A 17,122-nucleotide genomic window follows, 5' to 3' on the forward strand; every position below is an offset into this window, starting at 1 on the left:
CAACTCTCCAAGCTGCTCTATCCTGAGCAAGTTTCTTCATCTCCCAGTACCTACTGCAACTTACATCCTTCTGAATCTGCTTACTGTGTTCATCCCTTGGTCTCTCTCTACAATTTTTACCTCCTACGCTTCCCTCCAATGCTAAGTCGGTAGCGCCTTTGTGTCTCGGAATGTGTCCCATCAACTCATTCTTTCTTTGGCCAAATTGTGCCACAAATTTAGTGCCTCCCCAGTTCTGTTTGATACCTTAACTTTAGTTACGTGATCTTAACTTGAACATTCTTCTGTAGCACCACATTTCGGAAGCTCCTATTCTCTTTTTGTCTAAACTGTTTAGTAACAGACCCATACTTACTCTCAGATCCCTTTTACGACCATGCTTGAGCACGTAAGTAGAGACACGTTTTGGCCATTTTCAAAAATGTACATGTATCATATATACTTCAGAACTCGTGTGAGGAGGAGAAATGCGTACCATCACGTTTCCGACTTTGATAAAGGTTGGATTGTACCCTATCGCGATTGCAGTTTATCGTATCGCGAAATTGCTGCTCGCGTTGGTCGAGATCCAAATACTGTTAGCAGAATATGGAATCGGTGGGTTCAGGAGGGTAATACGGAATGCCGTGCTGTATCCCAACGGCCTCGTATCACTAGCAGTCGAGATGACAGGCATCTTATCTGCATGGCTGTAACGGATCGTGCAACCACATCTTGATCCCTGAGTCAACAGATGGGTACGTTTGCAAGACAACAACCATCTGCACGAACAGTTCGACGACGTTTGCAGCAGCACGGACTTTCAGCTCGGAGTCCGTGGCTGCGATGGTGTACTCTATGACGAACCTGGGTGCACGAACGTCAAAACGTCTTTTTTCGGATGAATCCAGATTCTGTTTATAGCATCACGATGGTCGCATCCATGTTTGGCGACATCGCGGTGAATGCACATTGGAAGTGTGTATTCGTAATCGCCATACTGGCGTATCACCCATCGTGATGGTGTGGGGTGCCATTGTTTACACGTCTCAGTTACCTCTTGTTCACATTGACGGCACTTTGAGCAGTGGATGCTACATTTCAGGTGTGTTACGACCTGTGGCTCTACCCTTCATTCGATCCCTGTGAAACCCTACATTTCAGCAGGATATTGCACGTTGTAGGTCCTGTACGGCCCTTTCTAGATACAGAAAATGTTCGACTGCTGCCCTGTCCAGCACATTCTACAGATCTCTCACCAATTGAAAACGTCTTGTCAATGGTGACCAAGTAACTGGCTCGTCACAATACGCCAGTCACTACTCTTGATGAACTGTGGTATCGTGTTGAAGCTGCATGGGCAGCTGTACCTGTACACGCCACCTGAGCTCTGTCTGACTCAATGCCCAGGCTTATAAAGGCCGTTATTACGATCAGATGTGGTTGTTCTGGGTACTGATTTCTCAGGATCTATGCACCCAAATTGCATGAAAATGTAATCACATGTGAGTTCTAGTATAATATATTTGGCCAATGAATACCCCTTTATCATCTGCATTACTTCTTGGTGTAGCAATTTTAATGGCCATTAGTGTAGTTTCAGTGAGTGTGCTGTCCCCGTGTAGAATGGGGAAGGTGCATGATCTGAGTTTGACTGAGGGCAGATTGTGAAGGCCTGGAGGCTCGGCACGAGCATTTCAGAAACTGTACGACTTGTCAGGTGTTCAAGGAGAGCACTGGTGAGTGGTTACAACACATGCCGAAACCAAGGGGAAACCACGTCCAGTTGTCACGGGATTGGGTGGCTACCTCTCATTACAGATGTAAGACGTCGTAGGCTCGATAGATTGGTGAAACAGGGCAGGTGAGGAACTGTGGTGAAAGTAATATCAGACTTTAAGGCTGGCAGAGTACAAATGTGTTGAACACACAGCACACCAAACACTCTTGATGATGGGCCTAAGCAGCCAGTGTCCCGTCTATGTGCCACTGTTAACATCACGACAGCAACTACAACTGAAATGGGAAAGTGACCGTCAGCAGTGGATGTTGGCACATTGGCAGAGCATTGCACTCTCTGATGGATCCCAATATCTTCCTCATCATACTGATGGGAAGGGGTAAATCCTTCTTCTACCAGGGGAGCAGCTCCTCGACACCTGTACTGCGGGATGGAGGCAAGCTGGTGGCGGCCCTGTTATGCTGGGGAACATTTACATGGGAATGTTTGAGTCCAGTGGAGCCCTTGCAAGCCACCATGACAACACACCTTCATGACAACCGTGTTTCCTGATGGCAGGCCGGCCGCAGTTGCCGAGCGGTTCTAGGCGCTTCAGTTCAGAACCGTGCGACTGCCACGGTCGCAGGTTCGAACCCTGCCTTGGGCATGGATGTCCTTAGTTTAGTTAGGTTTAAGTAGTTCTAAGTTCTAGAGGACTGATGACCTCAGATGTTCTACATCTACATTTATACTCCGCAAGCCACCCAACAGTGTGTAGCGAGAGGCACTTTTCGTGCCACTGTCGTTACCTCCCTTTCCTGTTCCAGTCGCGTATGTTTCGTGTGAACAATGACTGCCAGAAAACCTATGTCCACGCTCGAATCTCTCTAATTTTACACGAGTGATCTCCTTGGGAGGTATAAGAAGGGGAAAGCAATACATTCGATACCTCATCCAGAAACACACCCTTTCAATACCTGGAAAGCAAGCTACACCGCGATGCAAAGCACCTCTCTAGCAGAGTCTGCCACTCGAGTTTGCTAAACATCTCCGTAACGCTATCACGCTTACCAAATAACCCTGTGACGAAACGAGCCGCTCTTCTTTGGATCTTCTCTATCTCCTCCGTCAACCCGACCTGGTACGGATCCCACACTAATGAGCAATACCCAAGTATAGGTCGAATGAGTGTTTTGTAAGTGACCTCATTTTTTCGTGGACTACTTTTTCTAAGGACTATCCCAATGAATCTCAACCTAGCACCCGTGTTACCGACAATTAATTTTATGTGATCATTCCACTTCAAATCGTTTTGCACGCATACTCCCAGATGTTTTACAGAAGTAACTGCTACCAGTGTTTGTTCCACTATCATATAATCATACAATAAGGGATCCTTCTTTGTATGTATTCGCAATACATTACATTTGTGTATGTTAAGGGTCAGTTGCCACTCCCTGCACCAAGTGCCTATCCGCTTCAGATCTTCCAGCATTTCACTACAATTTTCTAATGCTGCAACTTCTCTGTATACAACAGCATCACCCGCAAAAAGCTGCACGGTACTTCCGACACTATCTACTGTGTCATTTATAGCAATGGTCCCATAACACTCCCCTGTGGCACGCCAGAGGTTACTTTAACGTCTGTAGGTGTTTCTCCATTGAGAACAACATGCTGTGTTCTGTTTGATAAAAACTCTTCAATCCAGCCACACAGCTGGTCTGATATTCCGTAGGCTCTTACCTTGTTTATCAGGCGACAGTGCGGAACAGTATCGAACGCCTTCCGAAAGTCGAGGAAAATGGCTTCTACCTGGGAGCCTGTATCTAACATTTTCTGGGTCTCATGAACAAATAAAGTGAGTTGGGCTTCACACGATCGCTGTTTCCGGAATCCGTGTTGATTCCCACAGAGTAGATTCTGGGTTTCCAGAAACGACATGATACGCAAGCAAAAAACATGTTCTAAAATTCTACGCCAGATCGATGTCAGAGATACAGGTCTATAGTTTCGCGCATCTGCTCGACAACCCGTCTTGAACACTGGGACTACCTGTGCTCTTTTCCAATCATTTGGAACCTTCCATTCCTCTAGAGAGTTGTGGTACATGGCTGTTAGAAGGGAGCCAAGTTCTTTCCCCCTGTGTAGAATCGAATTGGTATCCCGTCAGGTCCAGTGGACTTTCCTCTGTTGAGTGATTTCATTTGCTTTTCTATTCCTTGGACACTTATTTCGATGTCAGCCATTTTTTCGTTTGTGCGAGGATTTAGAGAAGGAACTGTAGTGCTGTCTTCCTCTGTGAAACAGCTTTGGGAAAAGGTGTTTAGTATTTCAGCTCTACTCGTGTAATTCTCTGTTTCAATGCCATCATCATCCCGGAGTGTCTGGATATGCTATTTCGAGCCACTTACTGATTTAACGTAAGTTAAGTCCCATGGTGCTCAGAGCCTGACAGCAGTGGCATTTTTCAGCAAGATAACGCGCAATGTCATAAGGCCAGGAGTGTAATGGAGTGATTCAAGGAAAACAATGGCGAGTTCCTATTTATGTGTTGCACCCCCCCTCCCCCCCCCACCCTATTCTCCAGATGTGAAGCAAAACGGAGACACCTGGGATGTGATTGAACATGGCGTCAGAGCTCATTGGCCCCCTCTCCGGAATTTACGGGAATTAGGTGACTTGTTTGTACAGATGTAGTGTCAACTGCCTCCAGCAACTTATCAAGGCCTCATTGGTTTCATGCCACGACGCATCGCCACTGTTATCCGTTGTAAAGGTGGACATACCGGCTATTAGGTAGGTTGCCATAATGTCCTGACTGATGAGTGTATATGTCCCCGAAATGTAGTAAAAGCATGCAATAGCAATTATGAAAATGTAACGTTTTTAATCCAAGGTCTACGAGTCAAGATTAAGAAACTTCAGTATTCCCCCAGCGAAGTTAAGGGCCCTCAAATGGGCAATATTTACTGAGAATAACACTCTCACTAAAATAATGTCAAATCTTCAATATATTTTAATGAGACTCACACATGCATCCATGTCTACATCTATAAAAAGGAAAAAAAGCCACTGCGAGGTGCATGCAGAGGGTACATGCCACTGTATTAGTTATTAAAGTTTCTTCCCGTTCCATTCACTTATGGAGTGTGGGGTGACCGATTCTTTGAATATCTCTGTGTGTGCAGCAATTATTCCAGTCTTATCCTCATGATCTTTGTGTGAGCGATATACAGGGTGCACGTATCCTCGCTAACGGAGGACATTTTGAACATTTGCTATAACGAAGTGTACGAAGTCACGCTGGTACATTCTGTTGCTGTGTGTTTCCATTCCATGATTAATGTGATTTGGAGAGTAGTAATAAAATGAGCTCTAACATGGAAAGTAAGCGTTTTCAGACACATGTCCACATAACATATTTTCCTTCTTTGTGTGTGAGGAAAGTTTCCTGAAAATTTGGCCATACCTTTTTGTAACACCCTGTATAGGGGACTGTCATATAATATTGTCATAATTTTCAATTTGTGATATGATTTCGTGAAGACAACATTTCAAACCAGGAGAAAGCTTGAGCCATAATTATATTAGCACTGCATTGCATACATGAACAACTGCAAACAATGAAATAGAAGAAATGGTTCATGAATAGTTAGAGAAAAGGAATGACTTTCCATGTATGAATCTGCTGACGGGAAACCGAACCTCTACTGAGGGAGTTCAGTCAAATGTAGGCACTCGTTGATAATCGATATTAATGGAAGAAATGACATACCTTTTCACTCCTTGCATGGGGGGCAAGGTTGTCATATGTGTTCAAAGTGACCCCCAGTAGTAGCCAAACAACATCAATGCCAGTGAACTGTTGACTTAACTATGGCTCTCAGTGTCGTGGGTGTGATAGCTGAACAGCATGCCTCGGTGGTTTCTTGTGTCTCATTCAGTGTAGCTGGCTTCTGTTAATAAACTTCATTTTTCGAGGTCCCATATGTAGAAGTCAAGAAGTCAAAGGTGGGGTTCAACAGCTCCGTGAGTCGTGCTTGGGTAGCTCAGACGGTAGAGCTCTTGTCCACGAAAGGCAAAGGTCCCGAGTTCGAGTCTCGGTCCGTCACACAGTTTTAATCTGGCAGGAAGTTTCATATCAGTGCACACTCCGCTGCAGAGTAAAAATCTCATTCTTTATCATTTTCGTCTACCAGACATTTCTTTCAGAACATCCTGAACAGTACCATCGGCCTCAAATTCATCTGAAGTAAATTCCTGTACATATTGGTGGTTGAGTTCTGTACACATTACGCCATTGCCGTTGTATTTTCAGTAGCACTACAATACGGCCTCAGGTTGCTGAAATGACTCTCTAACGTCATTGCTGCACTGACATCTGCTGGGAAAAGCGTGCCAAGACCTGTTGACAAAACAATGGACTACACTACCGCTCAAAATTGCAACGAAATGTCATTCTGTTCCAACGATATTAATCACCGAATAGTGTCTATATTTTTGTTGGCTCTGCTGTACCTTTGTATGAGACCTGAAGCATGCAACAACTTACTTGTAATCATAAAATCGAAAAATAAAACTCAATTATTATGATGCCACGTATCCCCTTGTGGCAGTGAGGATGTTAAGCTCTGTCCAATACTTCGGTGTACATAAATGTCTGACGTTCCAAAACCTGACCGCATGTAATCCTTCACTTTTTCGGCCCCTTGCGGATGTTTGTTCACATTATGTTAATATTCTTTTTCACATCTTCTATTTCTTCCCGATATTGCAAGTGATAAATGTCTGATATCCATCAAGCATGTTGCTCTTGACCATCGATGCCGGTGACCTTTGATTCCATTGACAAGGATTACAGCTGCAACATTCGATAACTGCAACGTCAATTGTCGGTTCACTTCTCCACCTTACTCTCTCGACATGGATTCAAGGATGATACGAAGTGCAAATGTAGACAGTAGCTCTCTGATACAAGCTGTCACTCTGCAGCTGTTTCGAGAAACACAGTAAGCTCTGTACATATTTCCGGTATTGGCAGTACGTCAACACTCACCTTCAGACGGCCAGTACATTGGCGCATTGTCGATACATGGACAGCAGTATTGAACGTGTGAGTGCTCCTCAAAAATGCACTGAAGCTAGGGCGACCATATTTTCTTCGGAAAAAAGTGGGACGTTCATACATTTTCTTGTCCAAAAAGTGGGACAATTTTTATTTTTTGTTAAATATCACTTTAAATGCTAACATCTCTTCTTCCTCTGCAAATATAGCCTTCACTGATATTTGTGCGTGCGTGTATGTGTGTGTGTCTGTGTGTGTGTGTGTGTGTGTGAACAAAACGACACAAAGAATGGAAAGAAGTTTTCGGAAATTTACTTATTAAGAAATGTAACATTTGTAACATAGAATGTAACAATCACTACAAAAAAGTTCTTACTGAACACAAGGAGTTTATGGTTTTGTGGAATCCACAATGCAATCATATTTCTTCGAAGAAGAAATTTCATTCAACAACTTAGGTTTGCTTAATAGGTATGAATAGAAGTCAGTGCAAGTGTATTTACTGAAGTTTAAACAGGTCAGTAAAATACACTGAACGCTTCTCACCGTAAATCTATTCCTCTCATCTGTCCACTGCGACGATAGTAAGCTGAAAACTCTTTCAACATTTGCATTGTGGGCAGGGAGTGAAGAGAAGTACTGCGCTATATTAAGCATTTCTCTGAACTGTTCATTACACTGGCAAGATCTGAAAAACCTACACCATTTTTCGTGTGCCATCAACTGATTCCATTGTTCACTGTCTGTTTCAACTTGTTGTTTTACAAAATGACCGTATATGAACTATTTCATCAAACAAGAGGCTGCCATTTACTAGAATGCCCTTTTCAATTAGCCACATTAAAGTATTTTCAACTACTGACCATTCTGGTGGCTCTGTGAGCATCATCCACGAGAATACAGAAAACCCAGCTATTCCCTGCAACCATGAGTATAAATATCTACTGAAGCATAATAAAACATTAATATTGCTTTTTCGAATTTCTTAACAGACTGCTCATCACAATCATTCAGCAGTATTTTTATACACTTAGTGGTACAAAATGTTCATGTTTCCTTGTATTTAGACTTGTCAAAGCTTTATATAAGACTGCTAATACTTCACATATGGAATTATTCTGTTTCTCAAAGCTCAGAATGAATTGTTGGAAAACAGTGATTTGTGAATGTACAAAAGTAAATAACATTCATTTATAGCATCACCGAAAAAACTCTTAAAGATTGTATGGCACTTTGAGTTAGACTGTGGCAAAAATTAATATTTCAAAGGTTCATACATTTTCAGGATCCTTTCTATGTCCGGCAACAATGAAAGCCACCTTGCTTTTGTGACACCAACAAATTCACAAAATTCAGTGAGTTCTGCAACACGATAGAAAAAAACTATGAAAATGGTTGTACAATCTTATGACAATGCAGTCAATGTCAACAGGTAAAACATCACAAGCACTTTGAAATGTGTTATGAACAACATGTGCTGGACAACCTACGCCAACAATGTTAGAGGTTTTTAATTTTTCTTTCAGATGTGTGAAAACACTATTACCCTCTTTCTTCATTAACCCCCCCCCCCCCCAGAAAAAAATTACAGTTAATATTGTCTGCACCAAATGCAACACACTTTCAAATGATACTGAATGACTGTACAACATGAGAAAGGTAAATGGAAATTGTTTCGGACTTTTCGTCCTGCAATTCATCAAGCTCAAGCAATTTCGTCTGCCCTCACTCACAGAAAAATACTGAACTATCACAGGAAAAATTTTCTGATGCCCATGGATGCTAACATCAGTAGATATTGAAAAGTATTTTGCACTTTTACAGCAGCTATTACTGGTTTCTGGTAATGAGGGGCTATAACATTGTTGATAATTGCTTCACACTTTGTTCTTCTACATGAAACATTTTCTGCAATCTTAGAATCAGGATTTTTTTTTTGTTTAGTTGAACACTGCAGTCATTAAGAACTATAGCTTTGGTGGTGTTCAACAATATGGAATGACAGGGTTCCTTCTGCTGCAGCTACGTTTTTTTTCTGTTCCTGTGTATTTGAAATTACAAAATATCTCGTCATTTTCTGTGAGGAACATGCTGATCGAAGATTCTTTCTGAGTCCATATGGTGCTTGAGACCACCATGAGACACGGATACAGCACAGTTACATACGTTACGTTTTGAAGAACAGTCATTGTCTGCAGCAGTGAAGCAAGGAAATATCCTCTGAAGCTCTTCTGAAAACTTTGAATTTCGTTTCGGCATCGCCACGACGTGCTAGCACTGATACTGAGTGCTGACAACAATGGCAAGCAAAAGCAAAGAAAATAAGAGTACGCAACAATTATAGTGCTTAAGCTGTACATTATCAGGGGTACCAACGTACGGAATGTCAGTTTCTATTTATAGTTTATGAAATCGACACCGTTCTTGAAGACTGGGTTTACCTGTGCTCTTTTCCGACTATTTGGAACCTTCCGTTCCTCTTGAGACTTGCGGTACACGGCTGTTAGAAGGGGAGCAAGTTCTTTCGTGCAGACTGATGAAATTCATAAACAGTTAAGTTTGAGTTTTTTATTTATTTCCGGCAACTGAAGATGATGGGCAAGAGAGAGAAAGGAACAAGAGAATGAAAACGATATGGGCTGCTGTTCTGTAAAGTCGGGAGGGCTTCTGCTACGGTCGCAGGTTCGAATCCTGCCTCGGGCATGGATGTGTGTGATGTCCTTAGGTTAGTTAGGTTTAAGTAGTTCTAAGTTCTAGGGGACTAATGACCACAGCAGTTGAGTCCCATAGTGCTCAGAGCCATTTTTTTTCGGGAGGGCTTCCATAACTAAGCTTCCTATGTATCTGAAAGGGAGCCTTTTAGCAACGAGATGTGCCGGTGTTCGTTAGATGCGGGAACTGTTCGAAAGCTGAGGAGAGGTATGCGCAGGGAATCACTGGGACAGACAGGAAAACACACGTGCGTCAGCGAGTGGACTAGGGTGGTGGACGTAATTACGATAGCAGGGGAGGCATGCTGAGGTAGATGCTCCGTATAGCCAGGCTCATAGGTTGCATAGTATCCAGCACGTCGAACGAGAAAGTTTCATTTCAAAGTAAAGCCCGCAGTACAGGCTACAAGTAATTTCATACTCATCACGACGACATCAAATCCGTACTCTCGTATTCACATAATGAAAATCTAATGTTCAGTTTCTATTACGATGCGAACTATATTGTCCGCACCCACCAAAAATTGCAGTATAATTCGAGTGTAAAGAGAATTTCTTCCAGCTTAAACAAATGTTTGCGACATATAATGAACACGTTAACAAGAATATGGACGGGTACGAAGTATTTTCTTCATAAGTTGTCAACAGATATGTATGCTTATTCCAATTTCCTGAAGCAACTAGAAATAATTAATTGATATCGATAAGGAGAAGTTTTTTACTTTCAGTATTTTCCTGTTGAATGTCTGTTAGCGAGATCCGATACACAGCCGCTGGGTCCTACGCTGTTGCTCGGCGTTGCCGACAGATGTCAGCGCTATACACTGCCGGCTGCCGGGAAAACGTAACGGTCGTTGTAACCCCGTCTCTTGTCACCGTCTACAGTTCGTGACTACCTGAAATCGAGTTACATTGCATTTGCGACCCCTTGGATCGTATGCAATGCGTTAACTTTGAAGATCCCTGTATACGATCAAACAATACGTCAGACTTTATTATGTTCGCCAAACATTTGAGAGTGTACGCTGCTATTGGACGTCTTCGTGAAGAAAGTATGACTGGAGATGCTGGTACGGCAGCAGACCGCCGTTCGGAGGATGTATGGCCACTTCCTCGGACGACGAATAAAAATGAAAAATTATCTCCCATTACGCCAAAGATCCCTCCAAGTCCCAAATTCCCAGAAAAATGAATAAGCGAACAAAGTTCCATTTATCACTATTATTAGGACAATAACAAGTAATTAAATCAGGAATCTAGGACTTGACAATTTAGCAATCTATGAAAGAAAGATTAAATTTCACTGAAATCATAATAAATTGCAAAATTAGCATAAATTAACATTCGCAAAGTAGAACCAACAATCCCAAAGAATACACCGTGTGAGTGGTCTTTGTGAATCGTGAGTAATGACTAACTATAATTCAATGCATTGTCACTACGTTGCGAGAGTTAGTCGAAGCAGGTCATGTGTTTGAATGCTCATACATGTAGGCGCGCTTAGATTGTTTTTGAGATTGAATAATTGCGACCTATTGCGACACAGTAATACGATCTTCTGGCTTTAAATATCACGGCATTAGAATTCGAATAGAGGACTTTTAACTAGATAATTGAACTAAACATTACTTAGACATTGATTTAGGCAACAAACACTGATAGACAATTTTCATTCATAGTAGCCAGTGGTTTATGGAACTTGAGTGATAGGTTCGAAGCATTTAATTTAAATCCCCCCAACACCTGGGAAAGTTTTCTTCTCAATCCTCGGTTAGGAAGTGATTGATATTGTGCAATGAAACACCCTCTCGTGCCAAGTCGTGCATTTGAGATTTCAAATTCTATCAAATTATTGACATGAAACTCCCAAGTAATAATTACGCGCAGCGATAATATTTGACTGTATCGCTCGGCGCTTTGCAGAATCTTTCACTCAAATATCAAGCCCAGTGTTACGATTCCTTAGATACTTGAAATTACGACCAGCAGGTAGGGAATTTGTTGTGGATGTGACTGTATTGGTTTTATCATTAAGCCGATATTACAAGACGAACCGCCGCGAACGGTACTGGTCTATCGCGACAGCCATCTAGCGGTAGAACGGGTGAAACTACGAAAATTAGCAGACACATTATCTGCATGCAGGAATAGAGAGTAGTTCTAAACTGCCGTCAATCCGCGCATGCGCAGTAGGCAGCAATAATTCGATTTTGCGCAGAAGGGTGTACCACAGTGCTTTCTGCTTATTGTTTGGTTATTGTTAGGCGTCTAGTGGCTAATTTCGGACGTTCCTGTTGGAGATTTTTCACGTTATCGGTAAACAGGTTTCACAAATGCAGTAGACTCTTCTACAGTAGCTGTTTGTGAAAGGATTTTGTCTTCTGCTAGCTTCGAATTCTAGAAATGAAATGGAGCAGAGAGGAATTAAGCGTCTGAAATCAGGCATACAGCGAGGAAAGCTGTATGTATGGCACACAGTATTATAATAAGGTAGTTGGAAATTGTTTCTTTCTGAGGAATAACCATATAACGTTATACGGTGATTTTCGATTTGTATCGTAATGTCTTAGTTTACGAAAGTTCAGGTTTGATTGAACTGCACCTCTTGCTTGGTTTCGACATGCCAGAAAAGAGAAACTGGCAGTGAAAGGGAGAGAGTCCTTGCAGTTTGCCCCAGTGCGACAGACGAGGTCTGCAAAATACTGAGTATAGTCCAAACTTGGAAAAATAACACACGGTCACCCAAGTATTGGTCATTTAATGTGTTGCAAAATGCAGTGCATACATCCACAACAACTTTTGAAATGGCGAGCTGTGCTATTCTGTGGCTAAAAGCCAGACTGTTAACAGATTCCCCTTTCACCAGGAAACGTAATGTTAGAACCAGCCAACAACACAACAGGGCGTTCATCGATATTTTATTAGTGATCTAGGCTGGTATGACCACAAAACATAACCATGTAAATCTTACTCTCTAGAAGGTGAGATAGCCTCCCTCATGACTGTGTGACACTTTGTTTCCACCTTCTATCATAGACAGCAGCTTCTCGAAACAGGCCATGTCCATCCTAACAAAGTTCCTAAATTCTTGCGAATCTTCGAGCCTCAGTTCTTTCATTAATAGTGAATATATTTCGCTGCCTTCAACCCTTCTCGTCAGTCAGGGTCGAACCCAACAGAGTCTGACCTTTCGTTTCGTCGCCAATCTGCCCTGTTCTGAAGATTTACTGTCACTGCCAGGGCAATAGCTGCAAAAACAAGTGGATCCTCCATGTGCAATATGATGTATAATTGTAAATTTCGATATGCGCTTGCGTGCCTCAGTGATACAGATGGCCGTACCGATGGTGCAACCGCAACGGAGGGGTATCTGTTGAGAGGCCAGACAATCGTGTGGTTCCTGAAGAGGGGCAGCAGCCTTTTCAGTAGTTGCAGGGGCAACAGTCTGGATGATTGACTGATCTGGCCTTGTAACACTAACCAAAATGGCCTAGCTGTGCTGGTACTGCGAACGGCTGAAAGCAAGGGGAAACTACAGCCGTAATTTTTCCCGAGAACATGCAGCTTTACTGTATGATTAAATGATGATGGCATCCTCTTGGTTAAAATATTCCGGAGGTAAAATAGTCCCCCATTCGGATCTCCGGGCGGGGACTACTCAGGAGGATGTCGTTATCAGGAGAAAGAAAACTGGCGTTCTACGGATCGGAGCGTGGAATGTCAGATCCCTTAATCGGGCTGGTAGGTTAGAAAATTTAAAAAGGGAAATGGATAGGTTAAAGTTAGATATAGTGGGAATTAGTGAAGTTCGGTGGCAGGAGGAACAAGAGTTCTGGTCAGGTGACTACAGGGTTATAAACACAAAATCAAATAGGGGTAATGCAGGAGTAGGTTTAATAATGAATAGGAAAATAGGAATGCGGGGAAGCTACTACAAACAGCATAGTGAACGCATTATTGTGGCCAAGATAGATACGAAGCCCACACCTACTACAGTAGTACAAGTTTATATGAGAACTAGCTCTGCAGATAATGAAGAGTTTGATGAAATGCGTTATGAGATAAAAGAAATTATTCAAATAGTGAAGGGAGATGAAAATTTTAATAGTCATAGGTGACTGAAACTCGATAGTAGGAAACGGAAGAGAAGGAAACATGGTAGGTGAATATGGAATGGGAGTAAGGAATGAAAGAGGTAGCCTCCTGGTAGAATTTTGCTGAGAGCATTACTTAATAATAGCTAACACTTGGTTCGAGAATCATAAAATAAAGTTGAATACATGGAAAAATCCTGGAGACACTAAAAGGTATGCTGGCCGCGGTTCTCTCGCGGTTCTAGGCGCAGAGTCCAGAACCGCGCGACTGCTACGGTCGCAGGTTCGAATCCTGCCTCGGGCATGGATGTGTGTGATGTCCTTAGGTTAGTTAGGTTTAAGTAGTTCTAAGTTCTAGGGGACTAATGACCACAGATGTTAAGTCCCATAGTGCTCAGAGCCATTTGAACTAAAAGGTATCAGATAGATTATATTGTGGTAAGACAGAGATTTAGGAATCAGGTTTGAAATTGTAGGAGATTTCCAGGGCCAGATGTGGACTCTGACCACAATCTATTGGTTATGACCTGTAGATTAAAACTGAAGAAACTGTAAAAAGGTGGGAATTTAAGGACATGGTATCTGGATAAGCTGAAAGAATCAGAGGTTGTACAGAGTTTCAAGGAGAGCATAAGGGAACACTTGACAGGAATGGGGGAAAGAAACACAGTAGAAGAAGAATGGGTAGCTCTGAGGGTTGATCTCATTTTTGAGAGTTTAGTATTTCCTTTTGCCTGTCTCATTTACTGCGTTTTTATATTTTCTCCTTTCGTCAATTAAAGTAAATATTTCGTCTGTTGCCCATGGGTTTCTACTAGCCCTCGTCTTTTTACCTTCTTGATCCTCTGCTGCCTTCACTACTTCATACCTCAAAGCTACCCATTCTTCTTCTACTGTATTTCTTTCCCACATTCCTATCAATTGTTCCCTTATAGTCTCCCTGAAACTCTGTACAACCTCTGGTTCTTTCAGCTTATCCAGAACCCATGTCATTAAATTCCCACTTTTTTGCAGCTTCTTCGGTTTTAACCTACAGGTCATAACCAATAGATTTTTGCAAATAAAGACAAATAAGTCTCGACCGAGAATCGATCCCTCGACCTCTTGCGTGGTAACCCAAAACGCTACCAACTGCAGCATCTGCACTGCATATAACAGTATTTTGCGGGCAGGTGTGTCAATTAGCGTCATATTAATTAAAATCAGAGAATAATTAAAAAGGGAAAAGTAATACGAAACTTTAATAACTGCACAGCATTACTAAGAAGCAATATATCAAAAGTAATAAAAAGCAAAGTAGCAAAGACCAAGTGGGACAGGAAGGTATAGGGGCACATTTGTTTTTTAAAACATATAAAAGAACATGTAACACATTTTTGAGCTCTGTACCTTCAGCTATCACGATCAGGCTTGTCGATGAGAAAGTGATACGTGACTGCGCAGTTCGTTAAGCAGATCATTTAAAGACTCTACAAACACTTTAAAGTACATTACGTGTAAAGAAGTTTAAAAAAATGGCTCTGAACACTATGGGACTTAAGATCTATGGTCATCAGTCCCCTAGAACTTAGAACTACTTGAACCTAACTAACCTAAGGACATCACACAACACCCAGTCATCACAAGGCAGAGAAAATCCCTGACTCCGCCGGGAATCGAAGTGATCAGAGACGTTTATTGTCAGGTGAAGTGAAAATGGTTCCAACAACATAATTCTAACTTTGTGTTAGTTGGTAAAAATACTCTTGGGAAACTATTATGGTTGTGGAACCCACGAAAGCTGTACGCAAGGGGAAGCTATACTTTACGTAATTCTGCATTTTATAAAATTGTGAAACGCGTGTATGTGGAACATTAACAGAATATTATCCTTGGACGGTTGCGGGAGTAACTTATGCAAACAACGTGCCAGCATAAAAAATAGTTCGCTTATTAACTACCAGATATTAATTAATGAGGACCTAAAATACTAAAAACAGTGCATACTCTGTTAGATTGAACCCTGCGTGTGAAAGACAATCACATTGAACATTTCAAGAGCGAAGAATAGACGTAGTGCCGAACGGATAGCCTGGGTCGTGTCGATATTTGGACATTATATGGCAATTAAGTTGGGTCATGCTGAGGAAATTAGATTAGGAAATGAGACACTTAAGTAGTGGTCTAGGGGTATTGTCTCTGATTCATAATCAAAACGCCTTTGGTCCCAGGTTCGGTCCCCGCCACTACCTAAATTTTGATAAATAATCAGCATTGGCGGCCGAAGACTTCTGGCATAAGAAGTCAGCCTCATTCTGCCAATCGCCTTATCAAAGAGGACGGAGGAGCGGATAGAGGTTCAGGGCACTCTCTTGTCCTAGGGGTGGGAAATTGCCCCTAAAGGCGGAAGAATCAGCAATGATCAACTACATGAGGATGCAGAAGGCAATGGAAACCACTGCATTAAAGACACGTAACGTGTATCCACAGGTTATGTGGCCTGTACTTCAAGAAGTGTCATGATGATCTCTCCATTGGCAAACGATTCCGGAATAGTCACCCACTCGGATCTCCGGGAGGGGACTGCCAAGGGGGAGGTTACCATGAGAAAAAGATTGAATAATCAACGAAAGGATAATGTTCTACGAGTTGGGGCGTGGAATGTCAGAAGCTTGAACGTGGTAGGGAAACTAGAAAATCTGAAAAGGGAAATGCAAAGGCTCAATCTAGATATAGTAGGGGTCAGTGATGTGAAGTGGAAGGAAGACAAGGATTTCTGGTCAGATGAGTATCGGGTAATACGAACAGCAGCAGAAAATGGTATAACAGGTGTAGGATTTGTTATGAATAGGAAGGTAGGGCAGAGGATGTGTTACTGTGAACAGTTCAGTGACCGGGTTGTTTGAATCAGAATCTACAGCAGAGCAACACCGACAACGATAGTTCAGGTATACATGCCGACATCGCAAGATGAAGATGAATAGATAGAGAAAGTGTATGAGGATATTGAAAGGGTAATGCAGTATGCAGAGGGGGTCGAAAATCTGATAGTCATGGGCGACTGGAATGCAGTTGTAGGGGAAGGAGTAGAAGAAAACTTTACAGGAGAATACGGGCTTGGGACAAGGAATGAAAGAGTAGAAAGACTAATTGAGCTCTGTAAAAAGTTTCAGCTAGTAATAGCCCCAGGAGCAGATATAGACTCAGATCACTATATAGTAGTGATGAAGAGTAGGCTGAAGTTCAAGACATTAGTCAGGAAGAATCAATATGCAAAGAAGTGGGATACAGAAGTTCTAAGGACTGACGAGATACGTTTGAAGTTCTCTAACTCTATAGATACAGCAATAAGGAATAGCGCAGTAGGCAGTACAGTTGAAGAGTAATGGACATCTCTAAAAAGGGCCATCACAGAAGTTGGGAAAGAAAAGATAGGTACAAACAAGGTTGCTGCAAAGAAACCATGGGTAACAGAAGAAATACTTAAGTTGATTGATGAAAGGAGGAAGTACAAACATGTTCCAGGAAAACCAGGAATACAGAAATACAAGTGGCTGAGGAATGAAATAAA

The sequence above is a fragment of the Schistocerca gregaria genome, chromosome 11 (assembly GCF_023897955.1).
Source record: "Schistocerca gregaria isolate iqSchGreg1 chromosome 11, iqSchGreg1.2, whole genome shotgun sequence".
Taxonomy (NCBI): domain Eukaryota; kingdom Metazoa; phylum Arthropoda; class Insecta; order Orthoptera; family Acrididae; genus Schistocerca; species Schistocerca gregaria.